Here is a 20,566-nt window from a genome sequence, read left to right on the forward strand (position 1 = left end):
CTGAAGGTAAATCTGACTCAAGTCTGGGAGGGCTCGGCCAGGCTTTACGTAGCCCCCGAACTCCTGTCCTGGAGACCCCAGCCCGCGACTCGCCGCCTGCAAAGCCCGCGAGGTGCTTCCCCAGACGTGCGCACCTCCCGGGTGGACCCAGTGTCCTCAGGGTCCCCAAGCCCGCCGAAGCCGTCGGCTCGCAGTGGGGCGTGAGGCCCCGCCCCGGCCCCGCCCCCGCCACGCCGCGCTCGTGCGGCGGCCGCGGCCGCTGGCGCCGGGCGGGGCGTGCGGGCGGACGGGGCGGGCGTCCCGGAGTCTCGCGCGGTACCTCCTGCCCGGCGCGGAGCCTGCGAGGGACGCTCCACCGGGCCCGGGACCTGCTGCCGCTCCGGCGAGGTAGGAGCCGGGGAGACCGGGGGAGGCCGGCTGTCCCCGCGTGGGCCCCGCAGGGGACGAGCCCCCGCCGAGCCCGAGCCGCCGCCGCGCCGGCCGCCCCCCGAGCGCGGGGCGGGGGCCACAGTGCCCGCGTGCGCGCGTGCCGGCGGGCGCGGAGAGGAAGGGGCGGGTGGGGGAGTGCGTGTGCGCGTCGGTCTGTCTCCAGGAGGTGAGGGGGGTGGTGACGCCCCCTCTCTGCGGACGCTGCTGCGCTGCCCTCCCCGAGGCTGAGGGCGGACCCCCACAGCAAACTCGAAGAGCGCCGGCCGCCATTATCCGGCTAGTGCGGGCGGGAAGCCCACCCCCACCTGTTGGGCTGGGCCGTCCGTCTACGCGGGTCGGGTTCCCCGCTTACCGCAGCCTGCCGGGCGGCCCCCTCCCCCAGTGGTCAGACAGCCCCGCGGGTCCGCCTGCCCCGGGACGGCCCCCGCCTGGCCGCGGGGGTGGTGGGGCTGCCGGGGATGCTTGGTGGGGCTGGGAGGCCACCCCGGAGGCCACGGGGGCGGCGGGGGGAGACGCGGGGAGGCGCTGGGGAGCCTGCAGGCAGACGCAGAGTGTGAGACGGCAGCCCCCCCCCCCCCCCCCGGCACACACCAGGATATTTCCCCAGTCGCGCCAGAGCCTCCTCCCTATTTTAACTACTTCACCTGTCTCTTTGCCCTCATCCTAATTTGGCAATTGATGAAGATGCAGTGTGCTAAAAATTGTGAAATGAAGTCAGGCTGCCTCTTCCGAGGACTGAAGAGATGATTCCCTGGGACCTGGCTTGGGGGGGAGGCTCACATTCTGAGCCCCTCCAGTGCTGACCGGGGTGCCTGTGAGCGGGCTGGGGCCACAGGCTCTCATCTGCCCCCTGGGGCCTGCCAGGCACATGGGTGTCCCTTTTCGTGGTTGAGGACTTTCGTTAAGGAAAGGATTCCCCCACTTTGCACTGAATTATCAGTGACTGGACGAGAGCAGGACCCAGGAGAGGGTGCTCAAGGCGGGTGGGGGGGCTGTCTTAGTTTGACAGAAGTCGCGCTCCAGCTGTCACCAGTGCTGGCCGCTGCCCCACAGGGATCACAAGGTGGGACCTGCCTCCCGGCCAGCTCAGGCTCACTCCCTCATCTCCACATCCCCAGGAGCTGATGAATTGACAGCCTGGACTGCCCTGGAGGGGGGCACTGGGGGACTTGGGCTCGGATCTGATGTCCTGGCTCCAGGGCACCCCAGGACCATGGGCATCGGGGTTGGCAGCAGCCTCTGCTGACCCCATAGCCAGGGCTCCCTCCGGAGCCCCCGCCCGCCTGAGAAGCACTAGCTCTGCCTCACTTCTCCGCTGACTTGGCAACTTGAGGTAGCTGTGGGGACATCCCGTCACAGGGCCAGGTCCCCAGGGCGCTTAGAAAGGGTGGAAATTGTAGCTGTGCCTGAGACACCCCCCGACACACTTCAGCCTCCCCGTCACATGTGGAACTCGGTGGGTGCCCCCGGGGGCGGAGTGGAGCCAGGGCTGCCCTGTGCGCAGGCATCCGGGCTGTGAGATGCCTGGCCTCCTGGTGGGCTGCGCGCACCCACCCCCCCAGCTGGCAGCAGGCTTTGAGACCCTGGCCATTCTCAGGCTGTGAGTTGGGGTTCCGTGACTCGGGTTGGGGGAGGAGATACAGGGGGAGGTTGCCTGAATTGTTCACACTTGACCTGAGGAGGTGACCGTAGGTCATCGTGGAAAACGCGGGCTCCAGCCGCAGCCGGCTCGCTGACCTCTGGACCTTGGCTGAGTCCTGGAGGCTCAGCGTCCCCCTCTGTACAACGGGGCCAGGGGCGTGTGCAATGCAAGGACATAGGTGTCAGTGTTGGGCTCGTAGCAGATGACCAGGGCCGGTCGTCTCTGCTTCCTGCAGCCCCGGCCTGATTCTTGGACGTTGTATTGAAAGGGCCCTGTGCCGCCAAGACGCCTCATGCCATCCTAGAGCTGGGGCAGGGGTGGGAGTCTTTGACCAGGTAGCTCACAGATTGCGCTCGGGTGCCCAGAAGGCAGCTGGGAGAGTTGGAATCCAGTCTCCACCAAGCCCTACCTTCTAGCCCTTGGTGCACTGGGCCTGCCCTGCACGGCATCCTGGCCCATTCTGGGTGGTCACTGGGCACACACCTGCTCCTTCAGTCCATCGTGGGTTTGGGGTCAGCCTTCCTCCGTGGCAGAATCGGGGCCAGCTACACGTGACCTCAGGGACACCAGGAAAACCCCTGCTCACCAAATATCCTGTTCCCCCAAACCGAGCAGTCTGCTGCCTGACGCTCCACCATTAGAGACTCATCCCTTTGTCTATGGCCTTGTACCCAGTTAAGTCAGCTACTAAACCTTAGCATCGGTGACTTGTTTAAAAGCTTTGAGGACCTGCAAGGGGAGAGAGAGGGGGGAGGAAAGAGAAAGTGAGGAGAGTGGGAGAGGAAGGTGATGTGCCAGCCTCTGGGTTCTGCAGAGAAAGGCCCAGCAGTGAGCCCAGGGAGGCCCCTCAGGAGGAGGAAGGGCTTGGGGAGATGGGGTGGGGGCGGGCGGCAGGCAGGGAAAGTTGTGAACCTCAGTGGGACTTCTCAGCGGGACTGTGGGCTGGGCGGCCTGCTTAGGGAGCCGATAGAAGCCTCCAGTCCCGTGGCTCCTTCCTTTTCACACTACCCTCCCTTCCCCGTGAGAGCACGGCCACATGGTGTGTGATGTGTTCTGTGTTCTAGGTGGTGCTCTCTGCATTGGGAGAACCTGGGAGAGCCACACTGGCCAATTAAAACTGTCAGGGGTAATTTGTCAAGTAGGCAAGAGGCTGGGCCGAGCTGGGCCAGGGAAGGTCTAACACCTGTGGCCCCTCACACATCCCCACACCCTCCTATGGCCTTATCTCAAAAAGAGCAAAACAGCATAATTCACTCAGAAGGCCTGGGGGTGCAGGGTTTGGCTGGGGTCACCTAAAAGGCTCGTGGAGGCGGTCCCTGGCCCGGCTGGGCACGCGACCCTAAGCCTCCCGGCGTGGGGGCCAGTGTTGGCGGGCGTGGGCTTGAGGGGCGCCAGCAGGCCCGCTGTGGAAAGGGCAGGCCAGCGTCGCGTGGGCCCTCAGGGGGCCTGAGCCATGGACTGGTCCTGCCTGATGATGGCCCAGCAGTGACCAGTTTGCAGCCCGTTCCGGGTGCTGCTGAGGGCAGAGCTCAAGCCAGAGCCAAGAAGTTATGGCTCCCCGGGATGACCTGATGGCCATTCTTTTTTTTAAAATAAATTTATTTATTTATAAATTTATTTATTTTTGGCTGTGTTGGGTCTTCGTTGCTGCGCGCGGGCTTTCTCTAGTTGTGGCGAGCGGGGGCTGCCCTTCGTTGCAGTGCGCGGGCTTCTCACTGTGGTGGCTTCTCTTGCTGCGGAGCACGGGCTCTAGGCATGCGGGCTCAGTAGTTGTGGCGCGTGGGCTTCAGTAGTTGTGGCTTGTGGGCTCTGGAGCGCTGGCTCAGTAGTTGTGGTGTCCGGGCTTAGTTGCTCCGCGGCATGTGGGATCTTCCCGGACCAGGGCTCGAACCCGAGTCCTCTGCACTGGCAGGCGGATTCTTAACCACTGCGCCACCAGGGAAGCCCCCTGATGGCCATTCTTAAAGATTATTCTCAACCTGTTATTATTCTCAATTCTGTTCTTAGATAATAGCAGTGGCGGCGACAAGGGTGATAGTAGCTCTTCACTCTTCATCAGTTATTCATTGAGCACCTGCTGTGTGCGGGCTGGCCACAGTTGCCAGTAATGGGGGTACAACTGTGGCACTATTGGCGTTTGGGGCCAGAGTAGTCTTTTGGGGGGATGAGGGTTCCTGTGCAGCGTAGAGTGTTTAGAAGCATGCCCGGCCTCTACCCACTAAATAACCACGAGCACCCTCCTCCCTTTGTGACATCCAAAACTGTCCCCCGGGAGCCAGCGTCACCCACTGCTGACGACCGCTGGGGCTACAGCTACAAACAGAATAGGGACAGAATCCCATCCTGTTCCCTTAGAAGCGAACGTTCTAAAGAGGGAGGCGAACTCCGTGTGTGCTAGAGGAGGAGCACGTCCAGCAGGCTGCGTGGTGCAAACGATAGAGAGGAAGGCGAGCGAGGGTGGGCTGAGAGCGTGCCGGGGTGAGGGGGCCATGCCGTCTTCCAGGGGCCGGCGGACAGGGCCTCGCTGGTGAGGGGGCCCTGGGGCAGAGGCCGGAGGGGCGGAAGGGCCTTCCAGGCAGCAGGAAGAGAAAGTGCAGGGACAGGAGGAGACGGTGTGGGGAGGTGGGGAGCAGTTGGATTGGCTCCCGTGGGCCGCGAGGCTGCCGCAAGGCCATCGGCTTTGTCTCTGAGTGTACAGGGACCCCAGAGGCTACTCAGTGCCCTCTGCGTGCAGACACCAGCCCAAGCGGTTTCCACGCGTGTCCCCAGCCGTCCTCTAAGGTGAGCATCGTTTCCGTACCTCGCGTTTCAAAGCCCCGAAGGATCAGGCGGTGCGGGGCTAGCCCGGGGCCTGAACTTGAGCGGTCCGCGCTCTGCTGTCTGACACTAAAACGGGGACTTTGGAGCCACACAGAAGTGGGTTCATCCCAGCTCAGTCACTTACTAGCTGTATGTGGCCTTGGACTAGTCCCGGAAGCTCGCTGAGCCTCGGCTTCCCTGGGGAGGGGCGCTGTGGGGAGGCGTGTGTCCTCCTTTGTCCCCTCGCGCCCCCTCCCTGTCCGAGCACTCCTGCGCCCAGGAAGCCAGGGGGCGGGCAGCGGCCTCCCGGCTCTCCCAGCCCCAGGCTCTCGTTCTGGGTCCGTGCGTCCGCTCACTGAGCTGCAGCGATGCCATCTGGTGAGGTCAAAGCCCAGATCTCCGGAGGGAGGTCGAGGGACGCTAAACGCTCCCCCTCCCTCGCCCTCCCCAAGAACTGAGAGAGAGGGCCCAACCCTCTGAGTCCTCACCTCCCTGGGCCTCCGGGGCCAGGCTCTGCCGCGCTCCTGCGAGGACGCCGGCCTGGCTCTCCTCGGGCGCTAAGCGGGCCTGAAGCTCCAGACCCGCCCTGTGGCGGGGCAGGGCCTGGCGCTGTCCCCACAGGCCGCGTTCGCTGAGACTCTATGACTGCTAGGCCCCCAAAGTCTACATTAGAGACTCTCAATCAATCGCTTTTCGAGCGACTCATGTCAGAAATAGGTTGCTACCTGGAAAGGTGGGTTTAAAACTTACCCCAGAGTGTTGAGAGGCGAGAAAACAGGAGCTCTGATGGCACGGGCAGGCGCCCTCCCCGGCAGGGCCGCCCTCAGTCCCCTTCACCCCCGCCCCCCCCACGCCCAGGGGTGTCTTTCCTGGGCTGGCGTGCGGTGAGGGCAGAGGCCCCACGAAGGGCGTTTCCGGAGCGTGGGGCACAGGGGGGTGTCGGCGTGTGCCCGGGAGGGAGGGAGGCGCCCCTTGGGAGGTGAGTGTATGTACCCTGTGGGGCGTGCTGTGGCTTTGTGAGTCTTCCCCATCGGTTCCTGGGCAGGTGGCCGTCAGAGGTGGCTCCGTGGTCCCCGCGGGCCGCGGTCTCTGGGCGTGATGGGGTGTCCCGGGCCCTCCGCCTTTCCCGGCAGGCCGCAGCGCTCACCGGTGGGGTCTTCGGTTCACTTGAAGAAGGTGCCCGGTGGGTGGATGGCCCTTTCCGCCTCCGCCAGAGACACGTCCTGCTCAGCTGTGCCTCTGCTGCCCGGCTGAGCCTCCTGGGCCTGTGGCAGGGTCGCCCTGGCCTGGGGATGGGCCGATCCCAGTTCCTCTTACTGGGTGGCCTCAGGCAAGGCCCTGCTCCGCTGTGGGTCTCTTTCCTGTCTGCTAAAGGTTGGGGTGGGACGGCTCCGGGGCCCTATTGCGCACTGAGGGGCACAGGGCGCTTGGGGGACGATCACAGCCCCCCCCTCGTAGAGCTCCTGCCACCGCCCCCGAAGGCCTCCCAGCTCTGGAGCACAGTGGGGCCTGGAGTCCCAGAAGGAGTCTGCACACAGGGCTCCGATGAGCTGCAGGGGGTGTGGACGGGGGAGGCCGCCTTGCGCGCAGGAAGCACGAGCCGGGAGAGGGTGCGGCTCCCTGGTGAGCCTTAGGGGCGCCCCAGCTCCTCTGGTCCTCCCGAGCCCCCAGCGGCCTGCCGCGTCCAGATGGGTTTAGCGGGGGGTCTACAGAGGGCATCCTTAAAACATCAAAGTGATGGGGTGGGGGGTGGCTTCCCACCGGAGCCCGGCGGGGAGTGAGTGGCTGAGTGTGGCCTTGGCGGGTTCCCACCTGCCCTCCACCGCTCACCGCCCAGGAACCTTGAGCAGACGGCTTGCTGGCCTCTCGGGCTGGCCTCTCGGGCTTCCCCGCTGGTTAAACAAGGGCGCTAACGACAGCATTGTGGAAGCTATTAGGAGTGAGTGGGGTTTTCTTTTTCATTGCTTTTGGTTGCAAACAAACTTAACGGCTGAGAAGCCTGAGGCTCGGAGAGGCGGAGCCTCCACCCCTGTCACGCAGTTACTAAACTTCAGGCAGAGGTCTGAACCCGGGTCTCTGAGGGGCCAGAGCCTAGGGGCCCTCCTGCCCGGAGCAGCCCCAGCGGGAGCGAGAGCTGGTTATGGAGGCCTCGGGCGTGTCCTGGAGCCCGAGTGGGGCTTGTCCTCTGACTTCCTAATCAGAGAACCCGGGCTCTCGTAGCCATTCCGTCCTCAGGGGTGGCCCCCTGGCCGTGTGTGCTGCACATGACGGGCCATGGGACCCCGGAAGCTGGTTTGACCTGAAGGAGAGCAATGGCCTCCAGTCGGCTGTGTGTGACGATCGGGCACCCCTGGGGCAGAGGGGGCGGGGCTTGGAGGGAGGTTGGGGGCTGTGGGCAGCCAGGCCAGGGCCCAGGAGCAGGGGCTGTAAGTTGCTCTCAGTCCCACATGTCAGGCAAATGGAAAGACGCTGAGGTTGGACATTTCCAGAAGACAGTGGCTAGCGGCAGTTTCCACCACTTCTGTGGCATCTGACTGTACCTGCTGCTTTGTCACAGCATTTAATTAAATCCACCACCACCACCGCCCCCCATCCCAGCAGTCTTGGGCAATGGGCTTTATTATCCCCACTTTACAGATGAGGAAACAGAGGCTCGGACACGTAGAGTAACTCGCCTAAAACCACGTGGCTGATGGTGGCAAAGCAGGGGTGAAGCTAGGTCTCTGCAGTGCCCGAGGGGGCCAGCTGCCACCACCACCCCCAAGCCAGCACCCAAGGACAGGCAGGAGTTGAGCAGAGAGAGGAAAGGCTTGGAGGGGAGGGGGGACAGGACGTTTCAAGAGCTGCGTTTAGAAGGAGGGGCGCTTCGGTTGTAATGACCCTCGTTGTTTATTGTTTCGATTTCTCGCTACTGAGGTAGTTCCTTTTCGTGGCGGAACACTTGGGAAATGAGGCGCACCGTGTGTAATTCCAGGGAGCAGACTCTGAGTTGGCAGGGGCAGCCCTGGTGTTGTCTTGGGCAAACTTAGCCCCTTGGAGCTGTCGCCCGATGTTGGGGGCGTCCCCGCGTCCCCAGAGTCCAAGCCCAGGCTGCCCGGACCCCAGCCCAGCAGGGGTGCTGCAGAAGGCCTTCCTGCTCCAGAGTCGGGACTTCCATGAGCCCTTCTCGGAGAAGACAGCACAGCGCGCCAGGGACCCGACGGGTGCCCGAGCGCGGACACCGGGGCCCCAGGGGCAGAGGTCGCCGGGAGGGGCTGCTCTCGCCTGGACAGGAGCCCGCAGCCAGCCTGGCCCTGGGTAGTGGGGAAGCCGGGACCCCTGGAGTAAGCCAGCGTGGGAATCGCTTGCCCAGCGGGGTTCCCAGCAGAGCCGCAGCGGCTGCTCCGGGCCCCCTCCTCTCTGCGGCTCGGCGGGGCCGGGCCAGCTGGGCGGGAGGGAAGATCCTGACCCGCGAGAGAGCCGGGGTCTGGGAGGGGCACCCGCACCCTCTGGGGTCCTGAGAGGGTGAGCCGGGCAGCGAGACAGGCCCCTCGGGAGCGCAGGTCCCTGGGCTCTTCCCGCTAAGAGGAGCCGCCCCCTCGTGGCAGGTAATGATGGAACTGACGTCGACTGGGTGCGCATCAGCGCGAGGTCTCGCGTGAGCTTCGCGCCGCCTGATCCTTGCGAGGTGCGCCGTGCGGTCGCGTCTGTTTAGCAGACCGGGCGTCGGGCTGGGCCGGTCAGCGCTGGCGGGGGCTGCGACCCCAGGCTCTTCACCACCTCCTCCCCCAGAGTGGGCAGAGGGGGGTGGGAGCCTGACCGCCCCGGTAGCCTTGGGCAAGTTATCTTGCTTCTTGGAGCCCAGCTTCCTTAGTTCTAACGCGAAGGGGAGAGCAGTTCCACATCGGGTGGCGCGGTGATAAAATTAAAAGGAGACGACGGGCATCGTGCAGACGTCGACCAGCACCACCCAGTGCTCAGCATGTGGCGGTCGCCGGCTCTGTCTTCCTGGCCCTGTGGACTCGGGGCCCATCACCCTCTCGGTGGCGCCTGAAAGAGGTTCTGCTGAAGTCTGTGGCTGGGAAAGAAGGAAGCCGGTGGGTCCTTGTAGGCGACCTTGTCGGTGACCCTGACCCCAAAGTCATGGTCAAGCGTAAAGGGAGTGGGTACGTGATAGTAGCTCTTACGGGTGTGTCCGTCCGACCCTGGCTCTCCCGGGCTGCGGGCACCACCAGCCTTATCTGTCAAGCAACTCGGTGAGGTTATGGTCATTAACCTATTTTATAGGTGAAGAAGCTGAGGCACAGAGAGGTCAGGTAACTTGCCCAAAGTCACAGAGCGCATAAATGGTGGAGCAGGATTTGAACCCAAGGAGCCTGACATGCTTTTTCAGACCCTTGGAATTTGTACGGGGAAAATGTGAACAGGTCGCTGGGCTCAGGGTCTGACTCTTCCAAAATTCCCTTCTTCCCGTCATTTAAAACCAAAACTCTTCTCCAGATGGGAACCAGGTGATGTAATGGACTCAGCTCGGGCGTCCCCTCCCCCCAGACGTCCCCCAGTTACAGGCCCAGTTTGTGCCTCGGCAGCTTCTCCTCCGTCAGCCGACTTGCCCCCGGCACCGCCAGCATCTACTGCTTTTCACCTGCCCCGTAAACCGGGGGCTCCCCGGGGTGCATCCTACCTGCTGTTGGACGGCGTTCGCTCCCACTGGTCTCTGCAGTCAGTGTGCAGGGTTCCCTCTGTGCCCTCTTCACAGGTCTGCCTTGCCCCACGGAGCCTGTTTTGCTGGCGCTGATCACGGCCCCTCTCGGGGTCAGTTACCAGACATAAAGGCAGGTCCTGGAGTTCTGTCCCTGGGGTCTCCTCTGATCCCCGCCCCCCCGCCCCCCGCAGTTGCTCACACGCACACACTTCTGGTACGCTCCTTACGTCGTGGTGAATCATCGTCTTCGATATAAATAGATGCAATCTGTAGGGGGTTTTAGTGTGGTAAAATACACATAACAAAAAAATCTACCCTTTTAACCATCTTAAAACACAGACTTCAGTGGCGTTTCGTGCATCCAAATGTTGAGCGAGCATCACCACTATCTAGTTCCAGAGCGTCGCCCCTCAAAAGGAAACCCACCCAGTACGTCACTCCCACCCTCTCCTCCCTAAGGCCCTGGCAACCACTTACCTGCTTTCTGTTTCTGTGTGTTTACCTATTTGGGACATTTCATATAAATGGATTCCCACACTGTGTGGTCTGTTGTGTCTGGCTTCTTTCACTTAGCAATTATATTTTTAAGGTTCATCCATGTCATAGCATGGATCAGGGCCTGTTTCCTTTTTATGGTTGAATAATATCCCATCGTGTGCACATACCGCATTTTGTTTATCCATTCATCAGTTGATGGACATTTGTGTCATTTCCACCTTTTGGCTGCTATGAATAATGCTGCTATGAACATTCATGTACAAGTATATGTTTTCAGTTCTTTGAGGTGTATCCCTAGGAACAGAACTGCTGGGTCATATGGTAATTTTGTGTTTCACTTATCGAGGTATTACCAAACTGTTTTCCACAGCGGCTGCACCATTTTACATTCCCACCAGCAACGTATGAGGGTTCAGGTTTCCCCACATTTTCTCCAAAACTTATTTTCCCAAAACCTTTCGAACTATGGCTACCCATATTTTATGATCACACAGGGGCTCAGACAGCGAAGCAACTTGTCCGAGGCCACACAGCTGCTGGGTGACAGAACCAGAACTTGAGCTCAGGGACTCCGCACTCCTGACCGCCAACCTCTTCTCTTCCAGTGCTCACGTGGGCCAGGGTCAGGGGCTTCAGGCTTCCGGGAGCTTCACTGTGTTTCTGGGTCCTGACTCTGTACCCGGCTCAGCACGGCTTTCCTTCCGAACAGAGGCCCCACTGAGCATGGTGCTGGGAGCAGCATCCTGGAACTCACGGGCAGTACGTGCTGGCGTGCTTTCCGGCAGTGCCTTCCCTGGGGGAAATTTATCCACACACCCCCAAGCCATTGCCCTGGGAGGCAGGTGACTTCTGGGGTGACTGTCACTTGGCCTCAGGATAGGTGGTTGCTCCCTGATGGGTGACCTTCGCTTCACCTCTTCATCCCAGAGGCCCAAGATGCCTCACCTTGCCCTGCAGGAGAGTGGCACGTGCTCTGGGGCTGGCGGATCTGATGGAGCCCAGGGGATGGGCTGTGAGCGATGTGGTCAGGAGGCCCCCACCTGTTTCCTGGAGGAAGTAGAGGAGGAGAAGTTGACGGCTCTGTGCAGGGAAAAGGTCTTTTTCTTTGACCTTGTGCATCAGGACAGCCTAATGGCTCTCCCCACCCACCCTGAACTCCAGCTCCACCCTGAGACCACCTCTGGCCTTGCAGTGCCCTGTAGCAGTGATCTTGACCTTTCTTCTAGATCTTTTTTGGGCGGGATCTTAGTTCCCTGACCAGGGATCGAACGTGTGCCTGCGGTGGAAGCGCAGAGTCGTAACCACTGGACCGGGCCACCAGGGAGGTCCCTCTCCTAGATCTTAACCCTGACAACCTGGACCCCACGGCCTGACCCCCCCCCCCGCCCCGGACACGACTCCTGTCTGGGCGGTAATATGGGGCCACCAGCAGCTTTGTGACCTCAGAAGCCGGGCACAGAGGCCACCCCCACTGGTCACTGTCTGTGTGACCTCAGGCCGGTTCTGTGTCCTCTCTGAGCCTCAGTTCCCACACCTGTGAGTGGGGAACATGAGGGTGGTGCTCACAGAACCATCGGGGGACTAAGGTTGTTGTGTCGAGAAACACCTGGAACACTGCTGGTCAAGGCAGAGATGCACAAACACTAGCTCCTTTCCTGCCATCCCTCCTTGCCTTGGTCACCTGCTCTGGCTGGTCAAAGGGACCTGCTGATTTGGGGCAGGAGGGGTCCTGGCACCCAACCCCACTCGCCTTCCTTCCTCACCTGCCAGGTCTGCTGGTTGTCCAACCCCAGGTCAAGATCCGGGGCCCTTGTTTCAAGCGAAGCCCTTGCAGCCATAGGAGTTAAGGGGGCGGCTGGAGCCCCTTTTTTGGCTTCAACAGTCTAGAGCATTTGTGGCAGGAATCCTGTTCACCTTCAGATGCAAAAATCTGCAGAAGGAATTCTTGTGCCACCCCCTCAATCCCCCCACAGCCCCACACAGGTGTGTGTTGGTTGAACCGTGATGTAATGGAGGTTCCTTTAAAAACTAAAAATAAAAAAAAAAATAAAAAAAAAATAAAAAAAATAAAATAAAAAAAAAAACTAAAAATAGAGCTACCATATAATCCAGCAATCCCACTCCTGGGCATATATCCAGAGAAAACCATAATTCAAAAAGATACGTGCACCCCAATGTTCATAGCAGCACTATTCACAATAGCCAAGACATGGAAGCAACCTGAATGTCCATCAACAGAGGAACGGGTAAAGAAGATGTGGTCTATATATATGCAACGGAGTACTACTCAGCCATGAAAAAGAACAAAATAAGGCCACTTGCAGCTGCGTGGATGGAGCTAGAGATTGTCATACTGAGTGAAGTAAATCAGACAGAGAAAGACTAATATCCTATGATATCGCTTATATGTGGAATCTATAGAACAGAATTAGTCACAGATGTAGAAAACAAACTTACGGTTTCCAGGGGGTAAGCGGGGGAGGGGTAAATTGGGAGATCGGGATTGACATACACACACGACTATACATAAAATAGATCACTGGTAAGAACCTGCTGTGCAGCACAGGGGACTCTACTCAGTACTCTGCGATGGCCTATAGGGAAAAGAATACAAAAAAGAGAGGCTGTATGTGTATGTGTAACTGACTCACTGTGCCGTACGCCTGAAACTAACACAACATTGTAAACCAACTCTACCCCAATAAAAATAAAAAAAAAAAAAAGAAGAACCACGATGTAATCATAATGGGAGCAAACCCAGCTGGAGGGGCTCCTGGGTGCTGGGCACAGTGCTAGGTGAGTGACTACACCTTCCGCAGCCCTCACACAGCTCCGTGAAGAGGGTCCCATTTTTATCCTCCCTTTAGAGATGCGGAAACTAAGGTCCCGAGAGGTGAAGTGACTTGCCCAAGGTCACAGAGCTGTTGGTGACAGAGCTGGGATTTGGACCCAGAGCAAATGTGAGTGAGGAATGCTTGGCTTGTGTAACTTCTTGGGACAAAGCTCGGGCTGTGAACTTGCAGCAGGAAGGTCCTTCCACCCCTCCTGACTCCTTAGACCCTGTGACTCTCCCCATTGAGGACAGGGCTCTACCGATTCAGACTAAAGTGTTACTGGCTGACACTGCTATTCGTACCACTTGGATTTCAGCTCAGCTTTGAAGGTGTTTGAGCCCAAGGCAGGCATTTCTATGTCTGCAGGCGAGATGGGTTTGGGAGACCCCGCTTTGGGTTTTTCGGCCCCTTCCCTGATGAGCCTGGTCAGCCGGTGACTTGGGTCAGACCTGCTGAGCAGCCCCCGTGCTGTGAGCAGAGAGAAGGCCAGGATGTCCAACTCAGGTGTGCGGGTCGCCCGTGCGTGTTGACTGAGAACCCATTTCAGCCCAAGCGCCAGCCGGCGACGGCCGGCCACTAAGGGAGCACCCCCGGCTCACCCCACGTCAAGATCAGTCAGTCTCAAGCCGCCGCCGATGTCTTGTTCGCGCCCTGCCTTTGCCGAGGGAGGTAACGCGTGGGAGGCACAATACAGAGACATCATTCTTGGTTACTGATTTCCTCCCCTTCCTCTCCCTCCCCTCTGGATCGGAACATCTGTCTCCCTCCTGATGAATGTGTTGTGGTGGGAAGGGTGAGGGCCGCTCGGCATCTGAGGGCCCCAGGACAGCACACTGGGCGCGGGCAGGGCCGCGGAGGCGGGTGAAGCCGGTCCAGGGCGGGGGGCAGCAGGAGAGCAGCCTCAGGCCCCCCGCCTCCCGACTGGGCCGCGCCCACCCCAGGCAGGAGCTGACCCCACCTGGATCCGCTCGGTGTGCCCCCGACCCCGCATCCTGGGGCTCTGTCCTGGGTGTGCCTGGGAAGAGCATCTGGCCTCTTTGTGGGGAGAACAGGGTGAGCACACAGAGGCCTGTAGCCCAGGAGACACAAGTTCATGTCCTGACCCAGCCTCCCTGGGCAGGACACCTCTCGCAGCCTGTCTTCTCACTTGCAGAATGGATCACGCCGTCCGTAATAGCGTCGTCCTCCGCTTGACGGAGGGAGCTAACGAGGTCCCAGCCTCGCATGAAAGCATTTAGTAAAGCGTCTTCAATGCCGGAGGTCAACGTCACAGCCCGTTGCGTTCCAGGCTCCCGAGGGTGTAGCCGTTGTGGGGTTGGATGGTTAGAAGATACTGCTGAGATCACCAGAAAGGTCTAGCAGTTAAATAGTTAAGAAAGGAGATGAGGAAGAAGAGTTCAACCCCCTAGTCCTCCAGAACGTGGCTCTCAGCGCGGCTCGCAGCCGGTCGGGCCGGGAGCTGGGCTGCGCATTGTAAGCCAGCCAGGAGGGGTGCGAGAGCAACATGCTGGCCGGCCGGCCTCCAGCCCCGCAAGCCACGCAGCTCCTGAAGGCAAGCTGCAGGCGGACACGCTGCATGCCCACGCGTCCGCACGCGCTGTCCCCAGCACTGCCCCCTCCCTGGCATGTGCCACCTGCGTCTCCCCTCCTGGGTCTCCCCGGGGCAGCCCCAGCCCTCTCCGTGGGCTTCAGCCTTGGACTAAGATCGACCCTGGGAAGATGCCCCAGAGCCCCGTTGATGGCCTGCCGTGCTCAGTATGACTTGGGCGTTTGCAGGCGGAGGTCAGCTGACCATGAAGCTGTGGAACCGAGCACTCCACTTAGGCGTGTATTTGGGACACAGTTAAATAATGAAAACAAAAATAGAACATCGCAAAAGCCTGAGGCAGGCTGGATTATGCCCCAGGAAGGAGCAGGGACGGCCGTCTTGGGGGATGGGGGTGGGGAAGTCACTGCCAGCCCCCCTCTGCCAGGAAGTTGCTCTGGTTTAAAATGTATTTTTTCTTTATATATAGGTCATCCTTTGCTAACTTTTAAATGAAAGTTTACACACACATTCCTATTGGAAAAATAATTTGTGCTTGTTACAGCACATTGGGAGATCCAGAAAAGTAGAAAGAAACAGCCTTCCCTCCTCCCCTTGGCTTCATAATGCTGGGTGGACATGTTAGAACTCTTCGGTAACCGCCCCCCCCCCACCCCCAGGAGAGCGGAGAGGGATGAAAAGCAGGTACCGAATTAGAGACTTCCTGTTTGGGCAACCGAGCTGGCTCAGCCATAACACATACCCATCCGATGACCAGTGCTTAGGAAGATTTTTTTTTTTTTTTTTTTTTTTGCGGTACATGGACCTCTCACTGTTGTGGCCTCTCCCATTGCGGAGCACAGGCTCCGGACACGCAGGTGCAGCGGCCACGGCTCACGGGCCCAGCCGCTCCGCGGCACATGGGATCTTCCCTGACCGGGGCTCGAACCCGCGTCCCCTGCATCGGCAGGCGGACTCTCAACCAGTGCGCCACCAGGGAAGCCCTAGGAAGATTTTTAAATACATAATTGACTCATAAGAAAGACAGAAGTCTTCAAGGAACTCACACTCAGAGTCTTGAGCGTGTAAACTGACACCGAGGAGGACTGGGGATATTGGACCCAGATATGGTCATAGTAACTCAAGTCTAGAATCTGAACTCCCACCCAGGGACAGGGAGATGTGACATTGGGCCCTGACAAGGCCAGAGGTTGTCCCCGGGACCTCTCCATGGACAGGCTGCTAACCTCCAGCACGAGAAAGCTGCCAGGACATTAACTCTGTTCAGATGCTCTAGGTAGGGGGGAAAATGTTTCCTTCAAGAAACCTAAGGGCAAAGACTGAGCTACCTATAGGTACAAAGTCTAAATTTACAACACCCCCAAAGGGGAGAAGTCCTGAACTAAAATTTAATGTAAAAATAGGTCCTGGACTGATAGAACCCCTAACTCGCCCAGCGGAATCAAATTCAAAACTGCTTTCCGGGCTTCCCTGGTGGCGCGGTGGTTGAGAGTCCGCCTGCCGATGCAGGGGACACGGGTTCGTGTCCTGGTCTGGGAAGATCCCACGTGCCGCGGAGCAGCTGGGCCCATGAGCCATGGCCGCTGAGCCTGCGCGTCCAGAGCCTGTGCACCGCAACAGGAGAGGCCACAACAGTGAGGCCCGCGTACCACAAAAAACAAACAAACAAACAAACTGCTTTCCAGGGCTTGCCCTGGACCCAGAGTGCATAGGATTCCCACAGGGAAACATGCCCTGCCGAAGATGAGCTCACAATAGAAACTACGAACCACTCGAGGACGTGGGTTACCTTGAGGCGAGTTAGCACAGACAGCAAATGGGGACATCAGCATCTCAACTGTAGAACTTGAACTTGATCGTAGCACCATGTGAAAAAGTCTGTAAAGCAAGTCCAGTGTGTAAAATAACCAAGGAGCTACCATCACCGATCTCCTTTCTGTTCCTATAGTTTTACCTTTTCTACAATTTCATGTAAAGGGAATCATACGATACGTAGTGTTTTGTGTCTGGACTCCTTTGCATATAATGCATTTTGAGATTCGTCCGTGTCATGTGTATCAGTAAGTTATTCCTTTTTATTGCTATTGTATGGATATACCTTGGTTTGTTCATCCATTCACCAGTTATGGACAGTGGGTTGGTTCTAGTTTGGGGCTCTTATGAATAAGTCTTCTATGAATATTCAAATGAAAGCCTTTACATGACCATAGTTTTCATTTCTCTGGTCGTCCCACCTAGGAATGGAATTGCTGGGTTGTGTGGTAAAGACACGTTTAACTTTATAAGAACTTCTAAAGTAATGGCGCCATTTTGCATTCCTGCCAGTAACGCATGAGAGCTCCAGTTGCTCCAGATCTTTGTCAACACTTAGTATTGTCTCTCTTTTTGATTTCAGCCATTCTAGCATCTGTGTAATGGTTTCTCATTGTATTTCTAATATAACCTTGATGACAAAACTAAACAGGACTTTGGGGGAAAATTATAGGTCAATTTCATTTATGAATATACATACAAATGTTATAAATATAATGTTAAACTATATTATATATAAATGTGTTATACACACATGTATATATATATATACATATATATAACACAAAAAGCAAGATTTACGCTAATAATGCAAGAATAGTTTAACGTTAGGAAATCTATTCATGTAATTTGTCTCATTAACAGATTAAAGGAGGAAAATAAACATGTCAAAAATGTAGAAAAGATAATAAAAGTCAGTATGATTGTAAAAAATAAAATAAAATAAAATAAAACCAAACAACCTTGCAGAAAACTAGCAACAGAAGAGGACTTCTTTATCCTAAGCTATACTGTCAACAGTATCTGACTTGACGGTAGAATGTTAGAATCAGGTCTCTACCATCCCTTCTATGTCCTAGAGTTACTTGACACCAAGATAAGAAAAAGGAGTGGGAACTATAAGAATTGGAATGAAAAACTACAAAACTGTTAATATTCACAAACTATATGATCATTCATTTTATAGAAAATCCAGGAGAATTTTTGTTCAGCTCCGCTGCTAAATACAAGATCATCATACAAAAATGGATAATAGTGCGTTTGAATATATTTAAGGATCTCTCAGAAGATACCATAAAGAAAATGAAAAGAAAAGCTTCAGACTGTGAGAAAATGTCTTAGCATATAAATATGACAAAGGATCAATATCCAGACTCTTTCAAGAGCTCCTATAAATTAATAAGGAAAAAGATGAAGAACTCATTAGAAAAATAAATGGGAAAAAGACAGGAACAGACATTTCGTAGAAGTGGGAACAGGGCTGTGAGTAGACAGGAAAAGCTACTGCATATCGTTAGTCATCGTGGAAACGTAAGTTAATTTGACAATGAGATACCATTTTATTCCCACTGGGACTGACAAAAATTAAGAAATCTGACAATACCAAATGTTGCTGAGAACACGAAGCTATGAGAGCGCTTACACACTGCAGGTGGGAGTGAAACTTGGAACAACTGCCTTGGAAAAGAATTCGGCACATTATGGAGTCAAATAAATCCCATCGCCCAGTCGCTGTGCGCTCCTGCACCATGTCATTTCTCAGTCACCCCACTTAAAAGCATCATACTGTTGTCGCCATTTCATATCTTTACTGAATGAGGCTGAGAAAGCTTAAGTATCTTGCCGGAGTTCACACAAGCTATGACGTCTCAGACTCTTCTTTCTCTCCTCTTAACAGGCCATGATTCTCGGAGAGGCTTTGAGGCAGGAATGGGGCCCTAAATCTGCCCATAAGTGGTCGTCTGTCCCAGCTGTGTTTCCACTTCTCAGTGCTGCAGGATGCAGCGCACGGTCAGCCGGCAGCCACCCGCCTCCTTCCCTGGTGGGGCAATTGTCCCTTAGTGGCAGGAAGACAGCTAATTTAAAAAGGGAAAAGACCATTCTGTCATTTAAGGGAAAATGTGGTGCTGTTAATTCAACAAAATCAGGGAAGAGGGACAATAAAGTAGAAAGAAAGGCAAATTTGGGCTTCCCTGGTGGTACAGTGGTTAAGAATCCACCTGCCAATGCAGGGGACACAGGTTCAAGCCCTGGTCCTGGAAGATCCCAGATGCCACGGAGCAAATAAGCCTGTGCGCCACAACTCCTGAGCCTGCGCTCTAGAGCCCGCGAGCCATAACTACTGAGCTCGCGCGCCACAACTACAGAAGCCCGCGTGCCTAGAGCCCGTGCTCCGCAACAAGAGAAGCCACCGCAGTGAGAAGCCCGCGCACCGCAACGAAGAGTAGCCCCCGCTCGCCGCAACCAGAGAAAGCCAGTGCGCAGCAATGAAGACCCAACGCAGCCAAAAATAAAAATAAATAAATTTTTTTAAAAAGACAAATTCACCCATAATCCTGTGATCAAAACAGCCACTACATATGTTTTTGCTTTCATCATCCCACATTAACAGATTTTTTTTTTTTTTTTTTTTTTTTACAAATCGGCAAACCAGTGATATTTTATGTCTCATTTTTTTTCATTTAACATTTTGCAACAATGACTACGTAAGGGTAGATTGAGTGGATAAACCATAGTTCATATAAATAACACCTTCCTTTCAGAAAACCATTTTGGTGGGTTTTAGCATTTTGCTATTACAGACAACATCTTTGTGTATTTTTTTTTTTTTTTTTTGCGGTACGCGGGCCTCTCACTGCCGTGGCCTCTCCCATTGCGGAGCACAGGCTCCGGATGCGCAGGCTCAGCGGCCACGGCTCACGGGCCCAGCCGCTCCGCGGCACGTGGGATCTTCCCGGACTGGGGCACGAACCCGCGTCCCCTGCATCGGCAGGCGGACTCTCAACCACTGCGCCACCAGGGAAGCCCTTTGTGTATTTTTGTCTGTTTCCTTAGCGGCAACTCCCAGAAGTAGACTTGTTGGGACCAAGAGAAGTGAAATGCTTAATGCTCAGTGCATGTTGCCAAATTGCTTTCCAGAAGGATAAACCAGTTAGTACTCTCACACAGAGTATGAAAGATACTGTTTCAGAGGTGAGATTGTTTTTTTTCTAATTCAACTTGTATTTTTTAGATAAGTTGTAGATTCACGTGCAGTCGTAAGAAGTCACACAGAGAGCGCCCATGTACCCTTTACCCAGTTTCCCCCAATAGCAACATGTTGCAAAATTATAGCACAGGCAGGGTATTGACAGGGATGCGGTCAAGATGCAGGACATTCCACGCCGCAGCGTTCCTGCGTGTTGCTCTTCCTTTGCTTTATTTTTGTCATTTCAAGAATATTACATAAATGGAACCATGAGGTACGGTTTAAGGAAAATTATGATGAAAAAGCAGAGGTAACAAAGTTCCAAACAGAACTATAGAAAATGCATTTGGAATTAGGTAGTCTCTAGACACGCACTGTCCAATAGAAATATAATGTGAGCCACATAATGTAATTTAAAATTCTCTAAGGAAACTTAAAAATGTATAAAGACATAGGTAAAACTAATGTATTTTTTAGCACAGTATACCCTTTCGCCAAGTAACCAATGTTTTTACAAACCATTAAATGAGATATTTTACGTTCTTTCCTCATGCTAAGTCTTAGAAATCCAGTGTGTGTTTGTACTAACCGCACATCTCGACTTGGACCTGCCACGCACGTTTCAGGTGCTCGAGACACACACGTGGCTAGTGGCTGCCGCCTTGGAGGCTCGGCCCTGGTCCAGAGCGAATGAGTCAAACCCTGAGTGTGGGGTCTGCACCTCCAGGCTCGGGAGGGTCCCCGAGGTAGCGAGTGGCTCTCAACCTTGGTTACGCCTGAGAATCGCTTGGGATTTTTTAAACATACTGATGCCTCATTGCCCCCCACCCCCGACTCAAAACTTAAACTTAAAAAGTGACCCTGGGGTCACTTTTTAAACAGCAGGGAATGAACTGGGGACCAGCACCGTGGAAAGCAGGCAAGTCACAGGACCTCTGAGGGCTGCCCTCTGGTCACCAGTGAGTCCTGCTGGGACTGGCCAGGCTGGTGCTGAGTCACTAGAGCAGCTCCCGGGAGCAGCTGGGAAGCCCCGACAAGAACCCCTCGCCCCCAAAGCCTGCATTCGTCCTCACCGGGTTTCCTCTGGGCTGCTAGGAAAGGGGGATCAGGGTGTCTGCAGTGGACTGTCCTTCCG

At 56.1% G+C, this 20,566-nt stretch overlaps 1 protein-coding gene across 5 annotated transcripts in view; it reads left to right on the plus strand.

Annotated features, from left to right (window-relative positions):
- Positions 1 to 251: 251 nt before the first annotated feature.
- Positions 252 to 20,566, plus strand: part of CACNG5 (calcium voltage-gated channel auxiliary subunit gamma 5) — a 34,587-nt gene continuing 14,272 nt past the window's right edge. Inside the window, exon 1 of one of the 5 annotated variants that reach the window (XM_067021358.1) lies at positions 252 to 387. The gene's annotated coding sequence lies outside the window, so the exon portion shown is untranslated. The remainder of the gene's footprint in view (positions 388 to 20,566) is intronic. The other 4 variants (XM_067021359.1, XM_059048534.2, XM_067021361.1 and 1 more) reach the window with 4 other exon arrangements.

Source organism: Kogia breviceps, chromosome 19, assembly GCF_026419965.1.
Source record: "Kogia breviceps isolate mKogBre1 chromosome 19, mKogBre1 haplotype 1, whole genome shotgun sequence".
Taxonomy (NCBI): Eukaryota; Metazoa; Chordata; class Mammalia; order Artiodactyla; family Physeteridae; genus Kogia; species Kogia breviceps.